General features: G+C 42.7%; 1 protein-coding gene across 5 annotated transcripts in view; it reads right to left on the bottom strand.

The window, feature by feature from the left end:
• Positions 1-25287, bottom strand: part of OSBPL3 (oxysterol binding protein like 3) — a 197229-nt gene extending 171942 nt beyond the window's left edge. For 4 of the 5 annotated variants that reach the window (XM_036862922.1, XM_036862925.1, XM_036862924.1 and 1 more), the window contains exon 1: positions 24993-25286. The gene's annotated coding sequence lies outside the window, so the exon portion shown is untranslated. Of the gene's footprint in view, positions 1-24992 lie in introns of all 5 variants that reach the window. The other variant, XM_036862923.1, reaches the window with a different exon arrangement.
• Between the last annotated feature and the right edge of the window lie 2189 nt (positions 25288-27476).

The raw sequence follows: 27476 nt of genomic DNA, 5'->3' as shown, positions 1-27476 counted from the left end.
TCTCCAAATAGACCACATTTTGGAAAATGCCTATTCCTTTCACCTCTAGTCACAAAAATGTTTGACAGTCAAATTCAAAGGCATTTCAGTGCTTATGAAATGTTCCTGTATTCCTCTCATAGGACTTAATCCCTCCTTTTTCAGGGTGTCCAAGGCACACTGCTGAAGCTTCAGAACAGCATCATTTCACTCTGCCATGTACATATATGAGCTTCTTAAAGTCTGAAAGCAAATTCTCCATCTTAGCACCCTTTATGATATCCAACACATTCACTCAATTAACGTGGAATGGAAGACTGAATTAGAAATAAAAAACTGTGACTTTCTAATAATTGCATATATGTCCTTAAACTTCCAAAATGCTGTAAATCTAGTGATGGGGATAATAAAATATAGTGAAGCTCTGGAGACTTGCTCTTTGGCCTAGAAGTTCATATTACAATTTAATGCTGATAAATCCTTCTTCTAAGTTTTTTGTTCAACGTTTGTTTTAACACTGAAATCCTGGTTGTGACTTAAATGACTAAAGAACATAACTAAGATCAAAGCATTTTTTAAAGCCATGTACTAAGGTCTAGTAAACCCATGAAAAGGTGGTTGACTTTTTTTCACTAATCAAGGAAATGCAGTTTAAAAATCACAAGATACCATTAGACGTCCAACAGAATGACAAAAATGGAAAAGACAGAAAATGTCAGGTGTAGCTGTAGATCAACCAGAATTCTCATAAACTGTTGGAGGAAAATGGTATAAGCATTTTGGAAACCTGTTTGGGGTAACCAACTAAAGCCACACATATGCCAACCCTGTGACCCAGAAATTCTACTCCTAGGTATATATTCGACAAAAAAAAATTGTTCACACAAAGCTATGTACAAGAATGCTGGCAGTGGCATTAATTATAACAGCATAAAATGGGGAAAACCTAAATGTTTATCAATAGTAGAACAGATAAAGTATGGTATCCATACAGTGGAATTCTAACAGCAATGGGAATGAACAAACTATACAATTTCACACCAAAATGTGAGAGAATCTCACAGACCCTAAGGGTCTACACACTTCTATTTACATAAATACAAAAACCAGCAAAGGTAACCGGATGGTGTTAAAAATCAGGAGACCCCTATGGAGTAGGCATGGGGACTGGGGACCACTTGAGGAGGCTTCTAAGGAGCTGGTAATATTCTCAGTTTGGTTACACAGATGTGTTCATCTCGTGAAAACTCATTAAATGATACAATTGTGCTTTGTATACTTTTCTGCATGTATGTTACATTTCAGTAAAAAGTTTACCTAAAATAAAAGAAAAGCAATAGGCTAAACCTCCAAAAGGGAATATATTCCTTTAAAAATACCTTTCATGAATAAATGTTTTTTAAATGTCATGGTGATTATTAGCCATTTTTGCAAACCCAACTGACTTGTACTGGTTTGACGCAAGAGCCTACTATCAAAAAGAGATCCAAAGAAAGCAGTTTTCTATTTCTAAAACAATGCAGGAGCCACAAATGGTATTCAGGATGGTTTGATTAAGGAAAAAAAATGAGGTGACCAGAGATCAGCTCTAGGGAATAAGCAAAGATTGCAGAAAAAGATGAAAAGAAACAAAACCTCCTTAAAATGGTACCAAAATATCAATTACTCTTAAATAAGCCTTATGTTGAGCTACTAAGGAAAAAACAACAACTATTTATTCCAATGCAGATATGTGCCTCAGCCCCCAGCTTCCCTCCCAATATTATTTCAAAACACTGCACAAGAGACAAAGAGAGAGCACCATGGGAGTAGTAATTAATGGCAAATGCAGGTGTCTGAATAGAGGGAAACCAAGGGAAATGAAACACAAATTCTTCCACCTCATTAGTCTTCTAAAAATACTCCCATAACACAAAGGCATGCCCTGCTTATGTAGTATATAAATGAATGAGAAACCTAATCAAAATGGTTTTTGTGAATCTTGACCATAGCCCAGATACAAATACTTTGGAGATTTAAAAAAGGAAAAGAAAAATTGATGGCACTGAACTAGTCGAGCAGTGATTCAAATAAACACAGAGATGGACAAAATAAAATCAATGTATAGTAAATTCAACTATCAGTGTCAATGGAGACAGATGTTTAAAAAGCTCTTCTATTGGCAGGGCAATATAGAAATAACAGGCACTCCAGGGCTGATGACCAGACCCAAACACTTATTCTTTTCTGAACCTGGCATTAACTCATTTTTAACTTGATCTCGATTGGACTCAAGAAGGCAGCAAAGGGAAAAGATCAGAAGTCAAGGCAACCACCAGAGAGAGGTGACTTTGCAGCCAACTTTCAACTTCCTGTTGTAAAAGGGTATACCAAAAAGATAATTAACTGAAATTCACAGATAATCCATCATAGTTCACTGTTAGTCCCGGTACAAAACTGGTTTTGCACAGAAACGTCGCCAAGTGGGCAGCCCCTCCAAAAAGAAACAAGAAAAAAAGGTGGGATGCTGTCAAGGTTTTAATTACAGCTCTTGATCTTACACTGTCCACCTTCAGGTAAAGATGCTAATAAGCAGTGAAATTTGCAGAAGGCAAGTAGCAAGAAGGAAAACAAGCAAGAGATTTGAATAATCAAACTTTCAAGTAAATTTTTAAAATCTGGAACTAATAATTATTGGCTCATGTAGTGATTAAAAAAATTCTCTCCCCTTATAGAAGGTAGGATTAGAATTAACCACTAATGATCCGAGCTAGGAATGGCATCAAGGGAAAAAGAAAGATCAGAAGTTGCCTCCTTTCCCTTAATATTGCAAAGCAGATTTATTAAAGACATCTATGCAGACCATTCAGCCAAAACCAAACATAAGTTAACACTGACCTGGTTAAACAGGTTCAAAGAGAGGATCACCATCAGCTAGCCATCACCTGAAATTAGACTTGAAATCAGCAATAGGGACAGCAAGAAGAGCATTTGCTGAGGGCCTAACAAGGGCTGGCGATTCAAGTGAGTACACTAATCAAGGAATGACTAGGAGGTCTCTCTAGAAGAACTCACAAGTCCAAGAAATAAATGAGTAGCTTGGGAAGGGGATAAGTAAACAAACCTATGGATAGCATCAGAGATGAGTATTTATTCATTCATCAAGCATTTACCCTGAGTGTTCACAACACTGCAAAAGACAGACAACCATTATTTTTGTTTGTCCATCCAACTCATCCTTCTGGTACCAGCACCTCATTCTTCAGAGGAAACATCCCTTCCCCTGGTTCCACAGGGAACACCTGACCCACACCTGGCCAGTGACAGTCCTGATAACTCTGGTCCCAGTAACTGGTTCAGGGTTAGGGGCATGACCAAAGGCAGGGACAATCAAAAGCAATAAGCATCTGCAGAATAGAGTTGTTTAGTGTAGGAAATAAGCCCTCTGCTCTTAAGAGGTTCTCACATGGAGAAAGTTGGCTTCAGAATGAAGCCAGATGAAAACAGACTAGGAAATGGTAAGAAACAGGGCCCTGATGACATGATTTGAGCCCCTAGATCCAGCCATGCCTGAAGCTAGCATTCCTCTTGGACTTTTTAGCAACATAAGCCAATAAACTTTCTTTTAAATTGTCCTTAAACTGGATGGGTTTTTGTTGCTTGCAAACAAATTCCCTAATCCATGATTACTGCCTTATTCCCTTAAATCCCTTGACAGCAAGGGTCCCCAACTCCCCCACCCCCAGGCTGCAGAGCAGGAGGTAAGCAGCAGGCAAGTGAGCGAAGCTTCATCGGCTGCTCCCTATTGCTCGCATGACCGCCTGAACCATCCCCCAACCCCACCCCGGTCCGTGGAAAAACTGTCTTCCACAAAACCGGTCCCTGGTGCCAAAAAGGTTGGGGACCGCTGCTTTACAGAAATAATTCTTCAGCCAGAGTACCCACCGTCAATTATTAAAAAATCAAAAAATATCTTTTGAAGTGGGACACTCTGAGAAATTGATATGAAATAAGTTTGTCTTTATTACTCCCTGCATGTTAGGAACCTTTTGATGACAGAACGATTTCTTCCCACAAAGGAAAATAAGCTTTGTTGGTATAATTGATTATTCACACCAGATCCTAATGCAGGATTGGCTGGGCCTTTAGAACACCAAAAACCTGTCTGCTCAGCTCTTTGTGGATGCCAGGAGTTCATAGGACAAGGTGAAATTTGAGGGTTTTGCTGCTTGAATTCTGCCTCCCCCATGGAAAGGAGAACCCAAATGAAGAGTGTGTGGATTCTACAAGCCTCCCTCGGCCCCCACTTTCCCACAAAACAGAGGCCAGTCATGTGGTCAAAGCTCAGTTACAAAGTGCTGATAGCAGCAGTTACATTCTGTGGGCTTGTACTTCTTCACCATTACAAAACCCCATTCTGATGGGAAAACAGACTTGCTGAGGCCACCTCCACAAGGAATCTGGCCAGTACCCTTTGCCCCTTTTTGCTGATCTCTGTCCTGAGTAGACAGTAGCACATCCAGGTGAGTTCACATCAGACTGCCTACACCCAAGGATGTGAGTGAGGGGGAAGTATGCTGACCCAGGTTGTGAATGTAGAACGTGCCAGCACAGAATGGTAGAAAAGGCACAAGACTAGAAGTCCAGAGGACCTGGACCTGGTCCTGGCCCTGGCTTTGCTACCAACTACATGTGACCCCAGATAAGCCATTTCACCTTTCAAGGTGCTGATTTCCTTATTGTGAAAGTGACGGGTGGAAATGGATCTGTGTTTTTCCACTGTGGGTGGTGACTCAGGTGGATGGTGAAACCAATTTAGTGGATCAAGACCGACATTAAAAACTTGATTCTAGGGCTTCCCGGGTGGCGCAGTGGTAGACAGTCTGCCTGCCAATGCAGGGGACAAGGGTTCGAGCCCTGGTCTGGGAAGATGCCACATGCCGCAGAGCAACTGGGCCCGTGAGCCACAGCTGCTGAGCCCGCGCGTCTGGAGCCTGTGCTCCGCAACAGGAGAGGCCGCGATAGTGACAGGCCCGCGCACCGCGATGAAGAGTGGCCCCCGCTTGCCGCAACTGGAGAAAGCTCTCGCACAGAAACGAAGACCCAACACAGCCATAAATAAATAAATAAATAAATATTAAAACAAAACAAAACTTGATTCTAGGGCTGAGCAGGAATTATACAAGATGAATCTAGGGAATCCTGTAGTGCCAGAAAGTAAGAACATGCTCAAAAAAATCAACAATGATAGGCTTATGTCAAAGGGCCACGGGAGCCAAATTAAAGGGCTCCTACTGGCCAAAGCTGGAAAAATTTGAGCACTAAACTAAATAAAGTACTACTGGATTACAACCCACAGTATAAAGTAAGAATCCATGAATCCACACCGATATAAATATTGATTAACTGAATACATCAATAAATGGGGGAGGAGAGACAGACCTGCCATACAGAAGAATGCCAAATAATCTACGTGGGAGGTAGAACATAACTCCCCACTACTTAGGTGTGGGCTGCACAGTGGGCAGTAGAAAGAGTAACTTTGCAGTGAACAAACCTAACAAACACTACCTCAGCCAAAGGATCAAGGTCAACATGAACAGTGATAAAACACATTGATAGTATGTACTTTCAACATAATGTGATAAATGGCACTTTACCTCTGTGGTCTTCTGCCCCAAAACCCATAACCCTAGTCTAATCATGAGAAAAACATCAGACAAATCCCAATCGAGGGACATTCTACAAATACTTGACCAGTATGCCTTGAAACTGTCAAGGTCAACAAAAACAAGGATAGTCTAAGAGACTGTGACAGCCAAGAGGAGCTGAACGAGGCACGATGACTAAACATAATGTGGAACGCTGGATGGGATCCTGGCATAGAAGAGGGACATTAGGTAAAAACTAAGAAAACGTGGATGAAGTTTAGACTTTAGTTAACAAATCAGAATGTATTAGTATTGGTTCGTTAATTGGGACCAATGTACCTTACTAATGTAAGATAGTAACAGTAGGGGAAACTGAGTGTGGGGCATATGGGAACCCTCTGTACTATCTTCACAGCTTTTCTGTAAATCTAAAAGTGTTCTAAAATGAAAAGCTGTCTTTGTCTTGGGGGGTGATTAAAACAAACTTTGTTATGGGAGAAGATGATCGCTAGGCTTTCACTAGCAATGCAAAAGGAACACTAAACCTACGCTAAGGAAATCTGAAATCTAGATGCAAAGGTCCGCTCTGACATTTGCCCTTTGGGTAAGTCACTCACCTTACCCGAGGTCCTCAGTCTGATTTACAACAAGGTAATACCTGTCCTGCTACGTCACAGGGTTGCTTTTGTTGTGAGAAGCAAAGTATATCAAAGTAAGTTACAAATGTGGAAATGCTATTTAAAATATGGGGCTTATGATAACCTAATGTGAACCAGAATTCTCTGGTTCCTCCCCAAATCAGAGTGGGCTCAGGGCTGCTTGAGACTGAGTCTTCTGCCTGCTGCAGCAATGCTTGGGTTTTCAAAGGGGTCCCCGGACCAGCAGCATCAGTATCACCTGAGAACTTGTTCGAAATGCAGAATCTCAGATCCCACCACAGATGCACTGAATCAGAAACTCTGGAGTGGGGCGCGCAATCTGTTTTAACAAGCCCTGCAGGTCATTCTGGTGCTGCTGAAGTTTAGAACCCCAGAGAGACTGACAGGTAACTGTGAGTCCCATTCACACGGGCCACACTCCTCCAGCTGGTTTCCTGTGCGGCTAGCAATCATGCAGCTCTCAATTCCTCCAGAACCCCCTTCACATCTATTGACACTTGGCTAATTCTCACCCAACTCCTCTGGGGGCGGGGGGTGGAGGGGAACAGTACCATCCACAGGAATGTAGAGAAGTCCATGACATGCTAAACCTCAGCATGAGTTAACTAGCTAGAGCAAGACCCAAGAACACGGTTATTTTGCCCAACTCATGTGTGAAGTTCTCAGCAGTGGTTGTTGTATGTGACCACCAGTCACACTGATGAAAGCACATTCTCTAGCGCAAACACTTTCGGTGGGTCAAAGCCTCGCTCTATTAACATCCCTCCCAGAAGCTCTCTTCCATTTATCCTTTGGGATTATCCCCCTTCCCCATTCACCAGCAATCAGGGAGTGGCTGTGAGAATTAAATCAGGTGATGTTCTCTCAAAAAGGACTGCACATAGTGGCTCACTTTTTACATACAATCCATGAAAGAAAGCTACTACGATTATCGTTATAAGGTCCTTCTACCTTTGTGACTGCTTACCCTTCCCCTACCTACCTCTTGTTTGGCATTCCTCAAGGTACCACATGCATCCCCTTTCCTCTTCTGGGACCTGCCCAAAAGGTTGGACAGGTTGGGCCTCCCTTGGAAACCTCCTCAACTGCTATAATTTCAACTAAACTGCCGACTCCCAGGAGTGATCCCCAGTTTCGCCCTCTCTTCTGAGTTATCTGCTGGACATCACTGATATCACCCACACACTTCAAGCTCAGCATGTTCAAAACCAAAAGCATCCTTTTTCCCTAAGATCTATTCATCTTTCTATTTTCTTCCATGGCATAGTCAATGGCACCTTAAATAACAGTCACATAGGCCTGAAACTCTGGAGTTACTTCTTGGTTTGCTTTATGTGTTTACTGCAGAATAAGTAACACCTTAACTTGGAACAAAATTTCAAAGATGCAATTTAAATCTCACAACTGTCCTTTTATCTCCCATTCTTCCCTCATTGGGGAATCTGATGTTACCCACTTCTTGTATAGCCTTCAAGAGATATTTTATATTTATGATACACAGGGGGTACTAGTAAATGTTTATCAACAAGCTCTCTGGAAAAACAAAAACAAAAACCCCAATTTGTTTCTTCTGCCGATTGCCATGGTGTAAATACTCCCACCTTGGCCAATTTCAAACGACCACCACAAAGTCATTGACCAAGGAGTTGGGGAGAGATATACACAACTGGTCTCACAAGCCAGTGCGAGCTGCCTTCAGCCCACCCCCTCCCCCAGTTTATGAGTATGTGTACCTATGCATAATATGTACATGTTTACATACATAAACATATAAAATATATATTAGCTATGAATATATTTTTTCTCACATGGAAGCATCCCATACATACCTTGGTATATATGGTATGTATGCCATAAATCTATGTAGTCTACACTTTGTTTTTTGTTTTTTTTAACTTAACTCAGAGATTGTTACAAATCAGTAGATGTAGAGCTGCTTCATTTTTAACTCCTCCATTACTCGTTAACCAGTTCCTACTGATGGACAATTAGGTTATTTGCAATCCTTTTATTCAAACAATGCTTCAATAAATAACTTTGCACATATATCATTGTGCACATTTACTTATCTGTAGGATTAAATTCACAGAACTGTTATGGCTGGTTCAAAGGGTGCATGTGTTTGCAGTTTTGATAGATACTGCCAAGGGCTCTACACAGAGCTTGGACCAATTCACATTTCCATCTACCATGAATACCTGTCTCCTCAAACCTCTGCCAACAGTTACCACATTTTCTGACATTTGCCAATCTGATAGGTGAAAAAACAGCATCTCACTAAAGTTTTAACTTACCTTTCTCTTTTTATGAGCGAGGTTAAAGTTTTCACATGTTTAAGTGTCATTTGTATGCACTTTTGTGAACTATTTGTTCAAATTCTTTGCCTCTACAGTAACTGTTCTTTCTGTTATTGATTTGTTGTAGTTCTTTATATATGGATGGAATTAGATCTTTGTGACATGAATTGCAATTATTTTTCTAAATTTATTGATCACCTTTTGACAGTTAAAAACATTTGGTCCTGCAAAAATCATATATAGTCAAATAAATCAATATTTTGTTTTATATCTTAAAAGGCTTGTCTATCTCCATTATTATTAAAATGGTATTCTATTTTTTATTAGTTGTTTTAATGCTAAACTTTTGACCCATGTGAAATTTATTCTGATGGAAGGCATGGTGTAAGGCTCCAACTTTATTTTTCACCTGATTGTACCAACATCATTTATTATCTCCCATAGAATCATCTTTGCCTTCTCTCTCAACCCTGGACCCCAATTTCCTAGTGCCTAGGGGCTGTCATTCTAACTTTCCAATACTTTTTGCTATCTTTCCTTTCTTCTCCCACTGTGACCACCCTAGTTCAGGTCTCATTGTGCTTATACTCCCAGCCTCTGACCTTCTCTACCACCCCTACAATACTTTCTCTAAGACAGCTCGCACCATGTCACCTCCTTGTTCACTGTCCACAGGATAAAGTCCAAACCCTCACTGTAGGATTCAGGATCCACTCCATTTGCGCCCCAACCTACCTCTCCATTCTCATATCCTGTCACTTTTCCCACTTAAAACAGTCTTTCTCATCAAACTGGAGGGTATGTCCTTCCTCAAAATGCTACGCCTTGAGTAAAACAAACGAATGTGTACAGCAAAACAGAAACAGACTCGCAGATACAGAAGACAAACGAGTGGATATCAGTGGGGAGACGGAAGCGGGGAGGGGCAAGAGAGAGTATGGGATTAGGAGGTGCAAACTACTATGTATAAAATAGATAAGCAACAAAGATATATTGTACAGCACAGAGAATGACAGTCATTATTTTGTAATAACTGTAAAAGGAGTATAACCTACAAAAAAACTGAATCACACCTGAAACTAATACAATACTGTAAATCAACAATACCTCAATAAAAAAAAATGCGGGGAGGAGCTTCAAGATGGCGGAAGAGTAAGACGTGGAGATCACCTTCCTCTCCACTAATACATCAGAAATACATCAACACGTGGAACAACTCCTACAGAACACCTACTGAACACTGGCAGAAGATCTCAGACCTCCCAAAAGGCAAGAAAATCCCCACGTACCTGGGTAGAGCAAAAGAAAAAAGAAAAAACAGAGACAAAAGAATAGGGATGGGACCTGCACCACTGGGAGGGAGCTGTGAAGGAGGAAAGGTTTCCACACACTAGAAGCCCCTTCATGGGCGGAGATGGCGGGTGGTGGAGTGGGGAGCTTCGGAGCCACAGGGGAGCTTTGGAGCCAAAGAGGAGCACGCAGCAACAGGGGTGCGGAGGGCAAAGCGGAGAGATTCCCCCACAGAGGATCGGTGCCGACTAGCACTCACCAGCCCGAGAGGCTTCTCTGCTCACCCGCCGGGATGGGCAGGGGCTGGGAGCTGAGGCTCGGGCTTCGGAGGTTTGATCCCAGGGAGAGAACTGGGGTTGGCTGCGTGAAGACAGCCTGAAGGGGCTAGTGTGCCACGGCTAGCAGGGAAGGAGTCCGGGAAAAGGTCTGGAACTGCCACCTGGTCCAGGAAGCACAGAGAGTCCCATACAGGATAAATCCAAGGAGAAACACGCCAAGGCACATATTAATCAAACTATCAAAAATCAAATACAAAGAAAAAATATTAAAAGCAGCAAGGGAAAAACAACAAATAACATACAAGGGAATCCCCATAAAGTTAACAGCTGATCTTTCAGCAGAAACTCTGCAAGCCAGACGGGAGTGGCAGGACATATTTTAAGTGATGAATGGAAAAAACCTACAACCAAGATTACTCTACCCAGCAAGGATCTCATTCAGATTTGATGGAGAAATTAAAACCTTTACAGATAAGCAAAAGCTAAGAGAATTCAGCACAACCAAACCAGCTTTACAACAAATGCTAAGGGAACTTCTCTAGGCAGGAAACACAAGAGAAAGAAAAGACCTACAATAACAAACCCAAAACAATTAAGAAAATGGTAATAGGAACATACATATCGATAATCACCTTGAATGTAAATTGATTAAATGCTCCAGCCAAAAGACATAGACTGGCTGAATGGATACAAAAACAAGACCCGTGTATATGCTGTCTACAAGAGACCCACTTCAGACCCAGGGACACATACAGACTGAAAGTGAGGGGATGGAAAAAGATATTCCATGCAAATGGAAATCAAAAGAAAGCTGGAGTAGCAATTCTCATATCAGACAAAATACACTTTAAAACAAAGACTATTGCAAAAGACAAAGAAGGACACTACATAGTGATCAAGAGATCAACCCAAGAAAAAGATATAACAATTGTAAATATTCATGCACCCAACATAGGAGCACCTCAATATATAAAACAAATGCTAACAGCCATAAAAGGGGAAATCGACAGTAACACAATCATAGTAGGAGACTTTAACACCCCACTTTCACCAATGGACAGATCATCCAAAATGAAAATAAATAAGGAAACACAAGCTTTAAATGATACATTAAACAAGATGGACTTAATTAATAATAATAAGACATTCCATCCAGAAACAACAGAATACACGTTCTTCTCAAGTGTTCATGGAACATTCTCCAGGATAGATCATGTCTTGGGTCACATATCAAGCCTTGGTAAATTTAAGAAAATTGATATCCTATCAAGTATCTTTTCTGACCACAACGCTATGAGACTAGATATGAATTACAGGAAAAAATCTATAAAAAATACAAACACATGGAGGCTAAACAATACACTACTTAATAACCAAGATCACTGACGAAATCAAAGAGGAAATCAAAAAATATGTAGAAACAAATGACAATGAAAACAAGATGACCCAAAACCTATGGGATGCAGCAAAAGCAGTTCTAAGAGGGAACTTTATAGCAGTACAATCCTACCTCAAGAAACAAGAAACATCTCAAATAAACAACCTAACCTTACACCTAAAGCAATTAGAGAAAGAAGAACAAAAAACCCCCAAAGTTAGCAGAAGGAAAGAAATCGTAAGGATCAGATCAGAAAAAATGAAAAAGAAATGAAAATGATAGCAAACATCAATAAAACTAAAAGCTGGTTCTTTGAGAAGATAAACAAAATTGATAAACCATTAGCCAGACTCATCAAGAAAAAAAAGGAGAAGACTCAAATCAATAGAATTAGAAATGAAAAAGGAGAAGTAACAACTGACACTGAAGAAATACAAACGATCATGAGAGATTACTACAAGCAACTATATGCCAATAAAATGGACAACCTGGAAGAAATGGACAAGTTCTTAGAAATGCACAACCTTCCGAGACTGAAGCAGGAAGAAATAGAAAATAGGAACAGACCAATCACAAGCACTGAAATTGTAACTGTGATTAAAAATCTTCCAACAAACAAAAGCCCAGGACCAGATGGCTTCACAGGCGAATTCTATCAAACATTTAGAAAAGAGCTAACACCTATCCTTCTCAAACTCTTCCAAAATATAGCAGAGGGAGGAACACTCCCAAACTCATTCTACGAGGCCACCATCACCCTGATACCAAAACCAGACAAAGATCTCACAAAAAAAGAAAACTACAGACCAGTATCACTGATGAACATAGATGCAAAAATCCTCAACAAAATACTGGCAAACAGAATCCAACAGCACATTAAAAGTACCATACACCATGATTAAGTGGGGTTTATCCCAGGAATGCAAGGATTCTTCAATATACGCAAATCAATCAATGTGATACACCATATTAACAAACTGAAGGAGAAAAACCATATGATCATCTCAATAGATGCAGAGAAAGCTTTCAACAAAATTCAACAGCCATTTACAATAAAAACCCTCCAGAAAGTAGGCATAGAGGGAACTTACTTCAACATAATAAAGGCCATATATGACACACCCACAGCCAACATCGCCCTCAATGGAGAAAAACTGAAACCATTTCCACTAACATCAGGAACAAGACAAGGTTGCCCACTCTCACCACTGTTATTCAACATAGCTTTGAAAGTTTTAGCCACAGCAATCAGAGAAGAAAAAGAAATAAAAGGAATCCAAAGTGGAAAAGAAGAAGTAAAGCTGTCACTGTTTGCAGATGACATGATACTATACATAGAAAATCCTAAAGATGCTACCAGAAAACTACTAGAGCTAATCAATGAATTTGGTAAAGTAGCAGGATACAAAATTAATGCACAGAAATCTCTTGCATTCTTATACACAAATGATGAAAAATCTGAAAATGAAATTAAGAAAACAGTCCCATTTACCACTGCAACAAAAAGAATAAAATACCTAGGAATAAACCTACCTAAGGAGACAAAAGAGCTGTATGCAGAAAATTATAAGACACTGATGAAAGAAATTACAGATGATACAAATAGATGGAGAGATATACCATGTTCTTGGATTGGAAGAATCAACATTGTGAAAATGACTCTACTACCCAAAGCAATCTACAGATTCAATGCAATCCCTATCAAACTACCACTGGCATTTTTCACAGAACTAGAACAAAAAATTTCACAATTTGTATGGAAACACAAAAGACCCCGAATAGTCAAAGTAATCTTGAGAAAGAAAAACGGAGATGGAGGAATCAGGCTCCCTGACTTCAGACTATACTACAAAGCTACAGTAATGAAGAGAGTATGGTACTGGTACAAAAACAGAAATATAGATCAATGGAACAGGATAGAAAGCCCAGAGATAAACCCACAAACATATGGTCAACTTATCTTTGATAAAGGAGGCAAGAATATACAATGGAGAAAAGACAGCCTCTTCAATAAGTGGTGCTGGGAAAACTGGACAGCTACATGTAAAAGAGTGAAATTAGAATACTCCCTAACACCATACACAAAAATAAACTCCAAATGGATTAAAGACCTAAATGTAAGGCCAGACACTATCAAGCTCTTAGAGGAAAACATAGGCAGAACACTCTATGACATAAATCACAGCAAGATCCTTTTTGACCCACCTCCTAGAGAAATGGAAATAAAAGGAATAAACAAATGTGACCTAATGAAACTTAAAAGGTTTTGCACAGCAAAGGAAACCATAAACAAGACGAAAAGACAACCCTCAGAATGGGAGAAATATTTGCAAATGAAGCAACTGAGAAAGGATTAATCTCCAAAATTTACAAGCAGCTCATGCAGCTCAGTATCAAAAAAACAAACAACCCAATCCAAAAATGGGCAGAAGACCTAAATAGACATTTCTCCAAAGAAGATATACACATTGCCAACAAACACATGAAAGAATGCTCAACATCATGAATCATTAGAGAAATGCAAATCAAAACTACAATGAGATATCACCTCACACCAGTCAGAATGGCCATCATCAAAAAATCTACAAACAATAAATGCTGGAGAGGGTGTGGAGAAAAGGGAACCCTCATACACTGTTGGTGGGAATGTAAATTGACACAGCCACTATGGAAAACAGTATGGAGGTTCCCTAAAAAACTAAAAATAGAACTACCATATGACCCAGCAATCCCACTACTGGGCATATACCCTGAGAAAACCAAGATTCAAAGAGAGTCATGTACCGCAATGTTCATTGCTGCTCTATTTACAATAGCTAGGACATGGAAGCAACCTAAGTGTCTATCAACAGATGAATGGATAAAGAAGATGTGGCACATATATACAGTGGAATATTACTCAGCCATAAAAAGAAACGAAATTGAGTTATTTGTACTGAGGTGGATGGACCTAGAGTCTGTCATACAGAGCGAAGTATGAAAAACAAATACCGTATGCTAACACATATATATGGAATCTAAAAAAAAAAAAAAAAAAACGGTCATGGAGAACCTAGGGCCCAGACGGGAATAAAGACGCAGACCTACTAGAGAATGGACTTGAGGACATGGGGAGGGGGAAGGCTAAGCTGGGACAAAGTTAGAGAGTGGTAATGTATATATGGACATATATACACTACCAAATGTAAAATAGATAGTGGGAAGCAGTCGCATAGCACAGGGAGATCAGCTCGGTGCTTTGTGACCAGCTAGAAGGGTGGGAGGGAGGGAGAGGCAAGAGGCAAGAGATATGGGGACATATGTATATGTATAACTGATTCACTTTGTTATAAAGCAGAAACTAACACACCATTGTAAAGCAATTATACTCCAATAAAAATGTTAAGAAAAAAAAATGCTACACCTTGGCTCATCCTGCATTCTCTGCCTGGAGTGTCCTTTCACCTAGCTCTCCATTCCCTTCCTTTGTCTCAATCCTACACGTCCTTCAAGGCTTGGCTCAGATGCCCCCTTCTCTGCAAAAGCGTCTCCCATGGGCTCTCTGTGCTCCCACCACACCTCAGCATCTTGTTTGCAGCAAGTGTTACACCCCTCCTTGTCTCTCACATTGTGTGTTTATAACTGTCCCTCCCAGCTGGAGGGAATGTTCCTTGAGAGCAGGGGCTGTGGTTAATCCATTATTATTATACATAATAAATAGTATTTAATAAAATGAAAATGCCTTAGCCTAGTGGTTCTCAGACTTTAGTGAGTATCAGAATCACCTGAAGGGCTTGTAAAAACAGATTGCTGGGGCTTCCCTGGTGGCGCAGTGGTTGAGAATCCGCCTGCCAGTGCAGGGCACACGGGTTCAAGCCCTGGTCCAGGAAGATCCCACATGCCGCCAAGCAACTAAGCCCGTGCACCACAACTACTGAGCCGCATGCCACAACTACTGAAGCCCACGTGCCTAGAGCCCGTGCTCCGCAACAAGAGAAGCCACCGCAACGAGAAGCCCGCACACTGCAATGAAGAGTAGCCCCTGCTCGCCACAACTAGAGAAAGCCCGTGCGCAGCAACGAAGACCCAATGCAGCCAAAAATAAAATAAATACATTTATAAAAAAAAAAAAAAAAAAGATTGCTGGGCCCTCCCCTGAGTTTCTGATTCAATAGGTCTGCGGTGGGGCCCGAGAATTTGCGTTTCTAACATGTTCCCAGGTGATGCTGATCAGCAACTTGTGGAACCACACTTTGAAAACCACCGCCTCAGACTACACCGCAAACCTCAGACTGCAAGCCTTTGAAAACGGGGACACAGTCACACATCCAAATATCTCCTGCAGGAGGAAATCCTCTGGAGCTGGGTATCCTTTACATATGTGTAGATTTCATCTTGTCCAAACAGTTCAGCCTAAGAAGGCAGTGATCAGCTCAAGGCCACAGAGGCAGAAGCACTTCCAGGGCTGGATTCATCCTCTGATTCTCTGACTCCCACTTCTGTGCCCTCCACCACACAGAGGGGCCCTCTGGTCAATGACCCGACTACACCACAGCTCTGCCACGCAGTCCCTTTGTGACTGTGGGTAGACTACGTAAGCCCCCCTAGGCTTGTGATAGTCTGGGGTTCTGTGAGTGGAAGCAAGAGAAAATATTCTGGCAACTGAAACAAACAAAAAAATGTACTGGGAAAATATCAGTTTCAGGAAGTAAGGCGGGGCTGGAGGGGCAAGCACGGGCACAGCTTCATGGGACCTGAAGCCAGACTATAACAATGCCGTGCGGACAAGAATGGTTGGGTCAGGACACACCCTTGGCAACAGAATCTCCATGACCCTCGGCATTGGACCCAGATTCCAGCCAGAGGCATCTGACTGGTCTGGCTCCCAGGGCCACCCACAGCCCAGGAGAATGGGGCTCCTCGTTCTAGACCCTAAGGCAAGAAGTGATTCCTCAAATGGAAATCAGGAAGGGTAAATGGTTGCTGGACAACCAAAGAGCAAGTAATTGCTCCCCAGCCTCTGTTCGGTCATTGGTAAACTGTTATGCTGAGACCCACCACATACATTATTGGAAGATCTAATGAGATAGTATAAGTACAGCACTAAACCTGGCACAGAGTAAGTGCTCCACAGTTACCGGCTGCCGCTGCTATTATTACTGTTCTTTGCAATTACCATCACCCCCTTTAAAGTCAGGATGGTTCCCCATTCCCTAAAGACCCCAACAAGCTCCAAAGGACACTTCAGTTAATTCTATAGACACTAGAAATCTGCTTGAAGCAACTCTGAACCCATAAGAAAAACCCAAGTGGGTCTTCCCTGAATCCTTTGAGGTCTTCAAGTACCCCTCGTCCACTTCATCTCAGATGCTAGACAACAGAACTACACTCGAATTGGAGCCAGCAAGTTATTTTAAGCTACTTCCATGGCCATGCTGGAAAACAGGTTGTTAGATCTCATTCGCTCTCAGTTACAAAGCTGGTAAAAACTCAACTTTGGATTCAGTTCCCAGGAGCAAATAAACACCCCTGTGTGTATCATCACAGCAATTCACAACCTCGGGAGAGGAATTAAACCCCTCCTCCTACTCAGTTCCACCTGGCCTCCGGCAATCAGCACAAAGACACAGAAAGGGCAGGACTTCACTCCTGTCATCCCCCTCTGAGGATCTCCTTTCCTCCTCCTCCTTCAGACCATCAGCAGCCTGAATCATGACCTACAGAAAAATGGAATTTTTCTCTCCAGGGTCCCAATTAAAATCCAGACTCATTCCCTTGGAGCTACAGATCCTCACTGTAATTAACAAATTCTCTGTGACTTGTTTAGTATCTCCTTGAAGGGAGGTTCCACATCTGTCTCAGTCATCACCATATCCCCTGTACCCAGTCTGGTGTCTGGCACATAACGCGTGCTCAACAAATACGCATTCAATGTATGGACAAAAATCATACTGCATGCTTTCCTTCTAGAGAGGCATTTACTTCAAGTTTAATCATGTTTGGGAGATTAATAAAATATATTATTTAGCTTTTGCTTCTAAACATTTCAGATCACTGCCCACCACAAATGATTCGGAGAGGGATATTTGTTTTATAAGACTTAAAGTATAACTTTAAATTTCTTGTATTACGGCATTTGATATCAAGATAGAAAACAAGTATGGGAATCTTCCACAGTACTATCTTTTAATACACAAGTGGAGAAATGTTATATTGAGAAGTGTTTGACCCACACAACATTAAGAACAAACAGATTTTAATATTTTAACCATAGAGAGTAAACAAAAGAGTAAACTTGATTTTATATTGGCAGTCACAGATCCTCTGATGATCTCTTGTTGGGCTCCTCACTGCAATTTAATTCTGTTCTACTTTATATTCAAGCTATTTTTCAATTCAGGTCCACTGTCTCACGATCTCAGAAATCACAGATGAGGAAGAATATCCTCTGGGGTTGTCCATCTAGCTTACACTCCCTCAGAGAGCTGGGTTTATTACCTCGGCTATTCTTTTGTGAGTAAACACAGACACCTAGACAGCGACAGAATGCTCATCTAAAGAAATTTTATATGAAAGCAATTTGTTTCTCAGCTTTAAACCCACACATTATCATTATTATTTAAGAATCATTTTCCGCTCATATTCCAGGGGTCTTGGGGTGTCTAGAAACAATCATATTCTGGCTCCCAAACAAACAGATTTAAGCAGACTGATTATAAAGCAAGTCCAGGGAAAATTCAATTTCAGGGTATAAACAGTGTGACTAAGAACAATGAAATTACCAATGCACTTTCCATATTTTTCTAAGATGAAGGAAATATTTCATCAACTTCAAAACAAAAGAATCAGACAAATAACTAAAGGAGCAATTCTTCTACTCCTTCATGTTGCTATTCCATTTATTATAAAAGAATTTTTAAATTTTCACATAGATGAAGTAAGCCCAGGAATGACATTGGAAGGCTACAGTCTGCCTGCTATAAGCTTCTACAAAGAATCATCTTGGAACAAATCAATATTTTCCAATCTTTTCATATAAGAGGAATTCTTTGTGAAAAATATTTTGCTCCAGACTTTTAAGAAATTCAGATATCTTTGATTTTTTTAACTTACTATGAAAAAGTTCAAACATATACAAAACTATACAGCAGCACTGTCCAAGAGAAATGTAATATGAACCATATACGCAATTTTAATTTTTTAAGTCGCCAATTACAGAGTAAAAGAAAACAGGTGAAATTAGTTTTAATTATGTATTATAATAATCCAAAATGTTACCATTTCAGCATGTAAGCAAACAATAAAAAATTGAGATAATTTTACATCCTTTTTTGTACGAACTCTTGGAAACTCAGTGTGTATTTCATACCTACAGTACAGCTCACCAAGGATTAGCCACACCTCAAGTGCACCACCGCCACATGTAGCCAATGGCTGCCCCAGCGGCCAGCAGAGATGGGGAAAAGCATTAAAAAGCCCATGAACTCACCACTCCGCTTCAGTCAACTCACACACAGCCTTGTTTCCTCTATTCTCCCTCCCCACCCCCAGGATATTTTAAAGCAAATCCTAAAAATAGTACCATTTCATCCATGTTCAAATTTCCTTGATTGTCTCCTAATACTTTTTTAACAGTGGATTTGTTCAAATCGGGATCTAATCAATCAACTATGAGGATCTCTTTTTAATGGCAATGTTTTTTGATGACACCTGCATAACAGGAGTTATACTTTTAGTAAAATGCCTTATTCATTCAGATGTTTATTACACATCTATCTTGTGCCAGGTACTGTTCTAGCCCCAAGACACAGCAGTGAGCAAGACTCAAAGGAACTTCCGGTTTAACTCCTGCCTGCACAGTCGGATTGTTTGGGGAAGCTTTAAAAAAAAAATTCCAGTTCCATCTGGCAAATGGATAAATAAAGCGTGGTCTATACAAACAATGGGTTGTTATTAGGCAATAAAAAGGAATGAAGCACTGATTCACGCTACAACAGGGGTGAACCCAACTACAACATGCTAAGTGAAAGAAGCCAGACATAAAAGCATGATTCCATTTTCCTGAAACGTCCAGAATAGGCAAATACATACACACTTAAAAGTAGACCAGTGGTTGTAAGGTGAGTAGGGGAACTGCTAAAGGGTACAGATTTCTTTTGGCAGTAATAAAATGTTCTAAAATTAATTATGACATGACAGTTGCACAACTGTGAATATACTAAAAACCATTAAATTGTATACTTTAAATGGGTGAATTGTATGAAATGTGAGTTATAACTCAATAAAGCTTTTATAAAAAAAAAAATAAGTAACTGGATAAAGTATGTTACATTCACACAATGGAATACTATCCAGCTATAACACAGAATGAGAAAATGTCTTTTAAAAAAATTCCAGGGACCAACCATCTTCACCCCATGCCACTTGATTCAGAAACTTTGGGAGTTGGGCCTAGGTAGGGAAAAGCTTTTTAGATCCCTAAGTGATTCTAATGTAAGCCAAATGAGAGTCAGTGGTTTCATGGAAGATTCAGTCAAGTGACCAGCAGTTACACAACGGTATGATAACTGCTCCCTCCAAAACAGATAGGCACAGAGTGCCACGCGTGTTTTCCAACTTCAACTTTGAGGCAGCAGAGGAAGTCTTCCTATAAGTGACATTCAGGCTGAAATGTGATGGATGAGTGGGAACCAGCCAGGTGAACATGGGTGAGCAGGAAGACGTTGTAAAGAGGACATAACTTTATGTGGAAACTGGGAGGCCAAAATACATTATTCATGGCCCTGGAGATACAGGTGGGGAGCTGAATTTAGTTCAGTGTGACTAGAACACACAGAGCGAAGTGATGAGCTATGAGCCAGAGGTGATTCATAGAAGATCTAGTAAATCAGGTTTAAAAATGAGAAATATTCATTGATCAATAAAACATTGATGAAAATTTAGTTTCAATTCCATAACAGTTTTAATATACTTTTAATAACAACTTTACCATATATATGAAAAAATAGTGTGTATAAGATGCAAGATATTTAACCTACAGACAATGCTTGTTTTTTTTATGGGTTTGAGATCTCCTTACAATATCTGCAAGGTGAAAACAACTAGAATAAGTGCTTTTCGTGGATTTAAATAATTAGGATTTCTATTGCTTCATCATAAATTGATGAAGGTATTACAGGATTGTGGATCAAAGAGTAGGAAACAAAATGCCACATTCCAATTACTTTTTTCACAAAATATTCTAACAGCATATAACCACATATAGTTGTTTCTACTCTCTTTTTAATTGTGCACCTACTATGGATAGCATACCAGGCTTAGCGATGTGGGGATACAAACAGGAGGAATAGATACTAGTCCTGCCTTCAAGGCATCTACAATGTAGTAAGGGAGCCAATACAACTGAATAAATAACTAGGCCAGGAGGCACTGGGGTGGAGGAATGTGTCGGGTGGGTATGAAAGAAAGTGCTGAAGAGTGTGTGTGTTTTAATGCTATGAGAGACTGAGTTCAGAGAGATGATTCTGGCAGAACTGGTTTATGAGTTCAGCCTTGAAAGACTTGGGGTTTCACAGGTAGAGGCAATGAAAGAGCTTTCTAGGCAACAGCAGTATAAGAGCAAAGGCAAAATGCCCTGTTGCTGAATACGGTTCAGGCTGGGGAACAATGGGTGAAGGCAGACACTGAGCCCAGGCTGCCGGATGCTGACTTTAGGCTAAGGAGTCTACCTTAAATGGGGAGAGAAAGGACCAGGGGTTCGAGTCTCAACTCCACCTTGTATTAGTTGTAAAGTAGTTGCAAACTTAACTTCTCCTGGTCTCATCTGGAGATTGGGGGTATAGTAACAGTGCCTGCTTTGCTGTTGCTCTGAGGATTAAACACAAGTTTAAATTCACATAAGGCACTCATGACAGTACCTGGCACAAGAAGGTCAGCAGCTACTGCTGCTGTTATTAATATTATAATTATTATTAACTATATAAGCCACTCAAGAATTTTTAGCAATATAATGACAGGATCTAGAGAATTTACCTATGATATGAAGGCGGGGCTGAGGGAGACAATGTTAAGCTATGTTAGAACAGAGTAGAGAAGTCCCTAAGACCCTGAGCTAAGATGCTGCAGGGGCAGCTGGAAGGCATGGATGTGAAAGACAAGAGGGAGGAGAGATACGAACTGGGGCGAGTATAAACGTGGTCTAAACAGTAGTGACTGGGAAGTTAAGAAGGACATTTCCAGAGAAGGGGGCTAAAAGTTGACGAATGAGATGTAGACAGGAAAGGAATTCACAGGCAACTATAAACAACTCTCAGTTCTGAAGCTTCCTTCAACTTAACAGCCTCCATGTTCCTCAGTGCCCCAGAGTTCCATCATTTCTGTGGGCGTTCTGGGTTGAAGGATTCTCCAGCCCTCCCTGGAGTACTCTCTTCTTTTTATAAATTTATTTATTTATTTATATTTATTTTTGGCTGCACTGGGTCTTCGTTGCTGCACGCGGCTTTCTCTAGTTGCGGCGAGTGGGGGCTACTCTTCATTGCGGTGGCTTCTCTTGTTGCGGAGCATGGGCTCTAGGCACGCAGGCTTCAGCAGTTGTGGCTCACGGGCTTCAGTAGTTGTGGCTCATGGGCTTCAGTAGTTGTGGCTCGCAGGCTCTAGAGCACGGGCTCAGTAGCTGTGCCTCGCAGGATCTAGAGCGCAGGCTCAGTAGTTGTGGCGCACACGCTTAGTTGCTCCACAGCATGTGGGATCTTCCCGGACCAGGGCTCGAACCCGTGTCCCTTGCATTGGCAGGCGGATTCTTAACCACTGTGTCACCAGGGAAGTCCTGGAGTACTCTTGAAATGGAATTAACAATTAAGAAAATATAGTACTGCCAAGAGGCACAGTATAAATAAAACCGTGGATTATCCAGGTCATCATGCAAGGAAAAACATTATACTACCCCTAAAACTGGAATGAAGTAGAAGAAAAAAGGGATCTCTAATTTCTTCCCATCCTCTATTTTGCCATTAGCTCTTCAGGTGGTAACCATGACATACTTAGCTAACTTCTTGCTCTCAGTTTTACTACAAGAGAACAAAGAGTCGAAATGTAGTTATTTTGCTAAAAGGTTGCTGCAGAAGCTTCTGGAACTAGTAGTGGTTTCTAACTCTCCATTCTACATACGGGAACAGAGGTACTAGCTGGTCTTCCAGTACTTTCCTTAAGAGGCAGAAAGTATTACTGTGTTCAGAGTTCATTTACCACAGTGGGTTAAAACCCATCAGATTTCTCTTTAGATTTAGGTGAAAGTAAATTTAAATCCAGGTGAAAGGAGAATTTCCTTTCCTCCTACATTAAATGTGCCTCATCTACCAGGCCCACAAACCATAAACTCATCCACAAATATCCATGGCAGTAAGAGTCTCAACAATTCAGAAAATAGTACAACTAGACTTGTTATTGGCAGTGGAAAGTTTATAGCTCAACCTCAGGTGGTTTTAATATGCTGTAACAGTGAACTCTATCATAATGAGTTAACATCTAATTAAATAGTGGGAGCAGGAGAAATTTCAGTCTAGTGGAAGGAGCTAAAGATTTACACTCAGAAAGACTATTAGTAAAAATCTAACTCAGCAATCTACTATTGACCCTGGGCAGATTCCCAAACCTAGGCTGCAGTTTCTTCATCTGTAAAATGGAGATAACCTCACAGCACTGCCATCAAGATGGTGAAGATGAAAGAATACAGCCTATGGCAGCCTGGTAGTATCTGGCTTACAGCATAATTATTAGCTATTATTGAAACTAAATCTCGGTAATGATAAAATCTTTTAGTTAAGCAATAGCTTTTGTTATAAATAAAGCTAAATGTCTACTGGCTGTAATGGTGGAAACCACATTTTAGTTTCTTGGAAGCAGCCCAGCACAATACAGAGAAAATGAGCTGTAATTCTAGTTCTGCCAGGATAACCTTGGGAAAACTGGTTAACCTGCTGGAGCCTCAATTTCCCATCTGGTTAGAAATACCTAGCTAATAAGACTATTGTAATGTTTAACGAGGTGATCTATATACAAAGTTCCTAGTACATATCCAGCTCTTAGTAGGTGCTCGATTAATAGTAGCTATTGGTATTTGTTCAATTTCCCAGTAGAAAAAAAAAAAAAGGATAAATAAACAGGAAAATCAAAACCAGCTATGAGATCATCATTCCTCATATTTCACAAAGAAGTTTTCATCATTCATTCCATAAATATTTCTTTTGTACCTACTGTGTGTCAGGCACTGTTGTTGACATTAGGGGTGGAATGATGGACAAGACAGTTAAGGTCTCTGCTTTCTGGAACTTCCATTCTAGTGGGGGAAAGCAGACAGTAAACAGCCCAAGGAGATCATTTCAGAGAGATGAGTGCTATGAGGAACACCAAACAGGGTGGTGTGCTAGTATGTTGGTGGAGGGGATGGTCATTTAGCTTGGGTGCGTTTCAGCCCAGGCCTGCCTAGTTGGTCTCCTTGGGCCAGAAGGGCGACCTCACCTTGAATGATGCTTGGAGGTAGAGTGTGGGTGATCAAAAGTTAGACCTACACCTTTACCTGTCTATGGATGGATCTCTTTTGCAGCTGCAGCTTAAAACATTTCTAAATGCCCTCATCCCAGTACTCAAACTCTGAGGGTCAGGGCAACATTGTTGGCCGGTGGGGGTGGGGGGGGGGAGCGGGGCGGGTTGGTCGGATGCACCTCAGCGCAATCCCCAGACACATCGACAGCGACAACTTCACAGCTCCCCTCATCCTAGAGTCCTGACTACAGAGGAGACTGGTAGTTCGTGAGACGGAGGAGAGAGAGTACAAATGTGCAGAAGGTGGCTGGCAAGTTGCATTTCCGAAAGAGGGAGGCGCGCCCCGACCTAAGAAATATCTGGACGATCTAGGACAATGCCCATTAGTGACTCTAGAAGCTGCAAACGCTTCCCAGGCCGCTGGGAAGCCCGAAGGGACAAGTGCCCTCAGACCTCAGCCTGAGTGCCGGAGAGTGGAGCAGGCCGGGCGCGGGGAGGCGGGCGAGCCCGGAGCCTGCAAGGCCAGCGTCTCCCGGGTGCCCCCGGCGCGCCCCAGCCCGCGGATGTGGTGAAGCCGCGCGCTCGGCCCAATCAAGCCAGTTTCCTGTGCCTCCCGCCCCGGCGCCGCGCCTCCCGGCTGCCCAGGACAACCCCTCGGCGCCGCATCCTCCGGCGCCCCGACCCAGGCTCGGCGGCTTCTCGCCGTCAATCCCGGCCAAACCGTGCCTCTCAGGACAGCACTCCAGGGTGGGCAGCACTCGGGCCCTAACTCCCGGGAGGCCGGCACCGAGGGCGACTTGGGGCTGCCCCCACTAACCCGGTTGTTCCTCGGCGACAAGAGGCAGACTCCAGGCTTGCTGAGACCGGCGGCACCCCCCATACCGCAGCCCTTCCGAGCCCGCGCCACGGCCCGGGGCCCCACCACACCCCAGCGCCATCCTGGCGGGCGTCCCGACTCTTACCTGCACGCTCTGCCGCCGCGAACGCCGCCTAGCTCCGGGGTTGGTCCACACACGCGGGAGGAGGCAAACCCGGCTTCTTCGGTCCCCCAGTAACGCACAGCTGATATAGTTCCCGCACCAGCCGCAGGAGACAGGGGCGGGGACGGCTACTCGCCTACGGCCGCCCGGGCCAGAAGCCGCGCCGCGCACTGGCCGCCTGGCTCTCGGCTCTCCTTGTTCCTCCCGGCTCGCGTGCGCTGCTATCGCTCAACCAGTTCGCAGTACTTCGCCCAGAACTTCTCCGCGCGCGCCGCCAGGCGATTAGCTGGAGTGGGGAGCGAGGGGCGGGAGCGAGGAGGAGGAGCCAGAGCCAGCTCTGGGGCGGGGCCACGCGGGGAGGGCGGGAGGGATGGCAGAGTGACCCGCACTACCACCAACCAGGAGTCGTCCCCGGGGAAGGAGGTGGGGCCATGCACCTGGAAGAAGCACCGATTCCATGACGCAGTCAGGGGAGTTGGGAAGTCGGGTTCCCGACTGGTGCGAAGGGTGGAGGGAGGTGAGAGTTGCCTCTGGGCGGGGGTAGGAGTTCCCGGCGGCCCAGCGCGCTATATGCGTGCCCTTGACACTCAATAAATGTTCGTGGAGCGGCGTTTCCGGGCCAGGGAGGGAGGAAGAAGTGAGGGCGGCGCGTGAGGGGCTGGTTAAAGGACAAGGTTTCAGAGGACACACTGGTCGAACAGGCAAAGAGGATTCGACCTCTTGAGGAACTCAGACCGAGGCAAAGGGATGGAGAACGGAGAAAACACGTGGAGAAGGGAGGATTGCAGGCACGGGATGACGAAGGACAGAATCCCCATGGGATCCGACGGGAGGCTGTGACCCCGACATCCAGAGGCAGTCATGCAGATTGGTGCCGGGTCCCAGGAGGAGACATGAGGGGAGCGTGATTGTTTATTGTACGCAGTTCATGTGCGAAGGGGAGGGGAGAGAAAGCCTCACAGTTACAATTAAAATGCAGGAGCTCCGTGATAGACGAGAAAGCCCACCCTACAGCTCCTAAACCGGGGAGCTACCACAGACGTCTCGGAAAGAGCGTTCCAGGCAGAGGGAGCGGCAAATGCAAGGTGTGTAACCTCGCTGAAGATCCTTCTAACCTACCTCACCGAGCTGGACCTTGAGTGTGGCTCTCTAGGCGCGCTGCCTGTCACAGGGTAGGGGCTCCAGAATATTAAATTCCAGTGCCGCCCACCACCTGCGGCAATCGACACATTTCCAGCCTCCTAGACGACCCCGAATAAGGTTTCTGAGGTTCTTGCCGGAGCCACGCTATCCGCATTTCATTCTTCGCGCTCGGTTCTCCGCTTTCTGGGGTCGCGGAATGTCTGGGATTGTCTGTCTTGGATCTGGCAGGCGGCGAGCGAAGGCGGGAGGACCCAGACAAGCTGCCAAACAAACCCACCGTTATGCTGCCCGCGCTGGCACTCGGAGAACCTTATTGGAGAAGATTTAAAATCCAGTGACTTGGAGGTTCTTAAATCATCCCCCTGCACCCGACCAACGCCGGGTGGATGAAAGCTTCTGGCAGGCGCCCGGACCATTCATTCTGAACTCATGGAGTCACCCTGCCCACGCCCGTTGTTTTCCAGCCCTCCTTCCATTTTTCGGTAATTCCTCTCAGAAAGAGAAGCTCAATTACCCCCCCTCCGCCCCCCCCTTCAAGCTCTTTTATTTCTCTTTATTTCTTTAACTTTATCCATCACCTACCCTCACCCTGTTTCATGAGCATTGCTTTTTCTGCGGGAGACAAGCCTTAAATCCGAAAGGAAGTTATTTGCATAGGGCTTTATTGTTGAAACTACCATCCCGTTCTTCGCTTTTTCTTCAATTTCTTCCAAATAACCAAGTGTGTATTTTTTTTCTATTTGTACTTGAAGCAGTTAATTGGACAGCATGAGAATTATTCATATTCATATTGTGCCTTGCTTGCAAGAAAAAGAGGAATCTTACTGTGTCTTTTCAGTTTCATTTCCTCTTCCTAAATAAGCTTCCAGGCTCACCAGCTCCTAAAATCAAAAGGGAAAACATTAAAGTTGAATACAACACAGAGCTAATTATTCTTGAAAAAGATTGTTATGTCCTAAAATTAGCTTTCTCTTCAGAGTTTTATTTTAAAGCAAGGATCTGAATGTCTACTCCAGCGAGATCCGTGGTTCTATAGTAAGAGCTTCTAAAGACCTTCTTGGAACTGTTGGAACAAATACTTTTTATCTTTAGAGAAACACACACCACGGTGGAGATTGTTCACACGTGGCTGAAAGTTCCTAGCTTCTGAAATTCGTAATAGGTGAGCAGGTGTTAAAAGAGTTGACATGTTTTGATAGTAGAGGAAGATGATGATAAAGGAGTTTAATGGAGGCCTCTAGAATCTGACTACCTGGGTTCCTGTCTTATGGTGACCACTTCTTGATTCTGAGAGCACCTTTCTTTTTCTGCAAAAGAGAGGCA

The sequence above is a fragment of the Balaenoptera musculus genome, chromosome 9, assembly GCF_009873245.2.
Source record: "Balaenoptera musculus isolate JJ_BM4_2016_0621 chromosome 9, mBalMus1.pri.v3, whole genome shotgun sequence".
Classification (NCBI taxonomy): Eukaryota; Metazoa; Chordata; class Mammalia; order Artiodactyla; family Balaenopteridae; genus Balaenoptera; species Balaenoptera musculus.
The sequence above is the reverse complement of the archived record's forward strand: the minus strand, read 5'-3'. Positions and strand labels throughout refer to the sequence as shown.